Consider the following 4,525-nt stretch of genomic DNA (forward strand, 5'->3'; position numbering starts at 1 on the left):
ATGCAAATGGAAAAATTCTATTTCCTTGAAAATTATCAGAAAAAGAACATTAAACTGAAAGTTCATTGTAAATATGTTCGCACAACGAAAAAATTTTGTCATTGATTACAAAAGAAATACATTTATTAAAATAAAAACATGATATAGTAATATATCTTGTATGTGCTTTCTTTTAATATAATAATTAATAATACAATTCATTTAAAATATAAGAAAGTTAAAGTTGATTTTACCCTTTCAAGTTCACAGTTCCCCAAAGGGTCTTTGGACTCGTGATTAGTGGATTATCACACCAATCCACTTGTATCTAATTTTAGTGAGACTGGTGTGATAAATACTTTATATTTATTAAAGCAGTATTATTAAAATTTTCTAATCTTCAAGCTCTACCTTGTACAGTACCTCTTATTATAATGAAAGAAAGAAAAGAAAAAAAAAGGTATCTGTTGTAGATAAAGGGAACTCGTTCTACCCTCTAGACCCTATACAAACTCTCCACGTCCCTGAGGGTGAATGCAGATTTTCACGCTCTAATTCGGACCTCTCCTCTGAATCTTTACATTTTAACGTTGTATATTATATTATTTTTAAGTAGTTAACACCAAACTTTCAATAATTCTTTTATTAAATTCATGACTACATAATTTTTCATTATATTTATATATATATTGTTTTTTTTTCTTTTAGATTATTGAAAAAGTATATGAAAACTTAAAATTCTTCTTGTTCCAAATACGGTTCAATATAAACTCGCACTTCATCAACAACAGTATAATATTTGGATGATGATGATGGTGATGTATCCAACTTCTCTTCCTTTTCAGGTAATTCAGTATCACGTTTCTTTCTTCCTAATAAAATTGGAGCTTGAGGCACTTGCTAAAATAAATATTTATATTTTAGAATATTATATACGTCCTTCTTGATTATTTTTCTAATTATAAACTTTCTTTCAAACGTTCTGGAGGATCAAGAATTACGTTTTGATCTATCTGTAGTTCGCGATCTACAGTTTGATAAGTGATAGAATATAGTGTTCGAGTAAATAATTAATTTAAAAATAAACTTACGCGAATACAATTATTAATAATGCAGAAAGCATGGCCAATAGACATATTAAAGTTCACTGCTGACTATAAAAAAAATTTAATATTAAATATTTTAAAATATCTCTNTATATTAATTTTTGAAGGTTTATTTAATTATGTATGCCTTATATTATGTTATATAGTTATATTATGCAGACTAATGCATTTATAGTCTGCAGTTTGAGGCATAGAGATTATGATAATGCATACAAGTATTCATTTTAATTTTATTTAAATCCTTCTACAAGATATCTAACTTAATTTTAAACAAAAAAAAAGCATTTTTATATAATAAATAGCTAGAGATATTGCTAAAACATTACTAACAGCAACAGCAGTAAAATAAATTAGATATCTATTAATAATCTGATGCACTCTTCTCATCTTAATTATGTATTATGATCAATATTTAATTTTTAAAAATATATTTAAATTTTCTTTCTTTTATAATATTAAATTTTTCAATTCAAAGTTATGTGAATTTTATTTTATTTTGTTTTTTTTTAATTCAAAAAGTTTCAGGCATTCTTCCTTTTGTGTTTGTAATTATACAGCTTCTATGGATTGATAATAGAATGATTATCACTCAGTCTACTAGTAAATAACCTTGTAAAATAATTGATCTAGAAGCTTATCAATAAAACAGGAAGATAAAAATCTAGTTTACATTGTTAAAAAATGCACATTAAATGTACAAAAACCTCAGGTAATCAAATGGTCGCAGAACTTTGCCGGGTTTTTTTACTTTATAATTTAGAATAATTTATCAGAAAAAAATTTTTTTATCAATTTTAAATTAATTTAAACTTATAAAAGAACATTCCCTTGAATTTTTATTGAGCTATATTTATTATTTAATTTCTTATAATTTTTTATACTCACTTGCAAACCACTCTGTTGAGGTGAATTATAACAAAATCTAGTTAACTAAAAAAAAATAATAATAATAAGTAAATTAAATAAACTTAAAAATTAGTTATTATTTTTTTTTATTAAATTAGCGTTAATATTATATTAATTTTATTAAGGAAAAACAAATAAAAATGTCATTAAATCAAAATATCCATTTAACATATTTTATTCTCTTTATATAAATGTTATTAATGTTTTAAACTGTAATCAATAAAGCTTTTGTTTTTCTTTTAATGAGATAAACTTATCATTCCATAAAACAGAAAAACTTTGATTTTTTAAATAGTTTTGATCACATATGATCAGCGTGATCAAAACCCTTTGTGTGATCAAAATCTTTAGTGTGATCAAAACCACCAATGTGATCAAAACCTTCAGTATGATCAAAACCATCAGTGTAATCAAAACCTTCAGTATGATCAAAACCATCAGTGTAATCAAAACCTTTTTGTCCATAGGAATGAGGGCATCAGCCCGTATTCTTATGGACAAAAAGGGCAATTGCCTGGGTCCCCCACCAACAGAGGACCCCAAGCCAATCTTTTATAAGAAGATATTTCTCTCAAAAAGTTCTCTTGAAGAAAAATGTCTGAAGTCAACACTTTACATGGGGTCCCCTAATTCAAATTTCCCTGGGTCTCATGAAGGTATAACTATACATAAAGTATAAATTTGACTCTATAAACTAAATCAGAAATTTTACAATATTAAAGAATAAACATTACAAGAAATACCTTTCTACGATTATCAAATCCAAAACCATTCGTCAACATAATAGCCATAAAAACACCAGCAACTAAACACAGAACGAAGGTTTGACAAGAATGCATCTGTAAAAATAACAAAAACCTTTCTATAACTAACTTATATATATTTTACCACAGCAATATTTTAACTATAATATATATATATGTATATAAAAATAGCATACCTTTATGTTAAATTATAAAGAGGATTTCTATTAGTTTACTCGATATATCCACAAAATTGTTCCATCGAATGCCGTCCGTTGCTTATTTATATTTTCATTTCCATCTTTTCCGGTCAAAATTCGTGACACGGTGTATTGTTACTCCCTTAATGGCGTTTTATATTGCTAAAATATTGAATACCCTTCTACAAATCAGTCAAAAAAAGGGCAGTTGTTAACCTCTATCTTGTCTGATGCACGATGATTTTCTAAACAAACTTCCGATATAGTGACACACATAATACTATTCTATTGATACATATTTCCTTTTTTTCATTTTACATAATGAAACCTTCTTTCATAGAAAAATTAAATCTTTATACTTTCTCCCTTAACTGGAGATTACATGTTAATCTATGTATAATTTCTCCTTTTTACTATTTAATTGGATAATTCTGTAATTACTTTTGTATGTAAAACAATACTTTTCATACTTCTAATTATATTATTTCTCTTATGAAACTATTCTTAAATTCTCTCACTCTCATGATACATCAACACTGATATAATTATTGTATTTCCTTCATTAAATCACTTGTAATTTTAATAAAAACCTATGTTAAATCTGTTCTTCAATTATGTTTTTTCTCATAAAATTGCTTTATTCTTTAATTATAATGACACTATAATAACATATGGATGAAATTATATAATTTCTTGCATATGTGAATATCCACATTTCTATTTATAATACATCTCTAATAAACTAATTCCTCATAGATTTAATTATAAACATTTAAATTATATTTAAAACATACTATTTAAATGTTTTAAATATAAATTAATAGAAAATTTATGTATTTAAAATGTGTAACTTTGAAAATAAGTAGAGCTGCTTTACTATCTCTTAATAACAGTACATGATCATGATCTGTCATGTCTGTCGTTCCGCAATTCCGTTCCATAAATATAATTCTTCCTGGTTTTTATTACTATTTTTTGTACACTTAGTATATATGATAAGTAGTTTATTTCCCGGTTCAACATCTTTCTCCTATTTTTTTCTTCTTTATTTAAATTTAAAACATATCCACACTTATTTTTTAGATTGTTTTTTATCATTAGTTAAAATTATTTGAGGATGTTTATATGTAAAAAGTGATAATAAGGATGTTATGTCTTCTACAAAACAAGAAAATAATATAATATAATGTAATTTTATTGTCTTACCAAGCAAACTCTTGTTTGCTATCCGCCTCTATACATTTAAATTTATCTATTTATTGTATTTACAAAGGTAAGGGTGTTTCAAGTTCCCTGAGCGCCCTTGGTTACGCTACTCCCAATTAGGTGGGACCTTTTATAATTATGTTAAATGGAGGGGTAAAGCAATAAACTGTCTCGTGTATCATGCAAAGTACAGCCTATATAATGCCAAAATCCTGTACCCAGTGACATTATTTTCGTGTATTACGTGTTTAAACGTTAAGTTATGGAGTACAGTTTTTTGAATTATGAAAGTTGTATTATTAGTTTTCCTGTATATTAAATATATTCGAAATAAATATAATAAATTACAATTTATTTGAAGAATTAAAAATACTCAATTAATCTA

The 4,525-nt window shown here is 25.5% G+C and overlaps 1 long non-coding RNA gene across 1 annotated transcript; it reads right to left on the bottom strand.

Annotated features, from left to right (window-relative positions):
- Positions 1–1,970: 1,970 nt before the first annotated feature.
- On the bottom strand, positions 1,971–3,193 carry LOC111626272. The gene is made up of 3 exons (XR_002756855.1): positions 2,932–3,193; positions 2,735–2,830; positions 1,971–2,015 (listed from the first exon to the last, which is right to left on the bottom strand). It is a non-coding gene; the product is annotated as an uncharacterized LOC111626272 (long non-coding RNA).
- Between the last annotated feature and the right edge of the window lie 1,332 nt (positions 3,194–4,525).

The sequence above is a fragment of the Centruroides sculpturatus genome, unplaced genomic scaffold (genome assembly GCF_000671375.1).
Source record: "Centruroides sculpturatus isolate CEXI.00-Female unplaced genomic scaffold, Cexi_2.0 scaffold498, whole genome shotgun sequence".
Lineage (NCBI taxonomy): Eukaryota > Metazoa > Arthropoda > Arachnida > Scorpiones > Buthidae > Centruroides > Centruroides sculpturatus.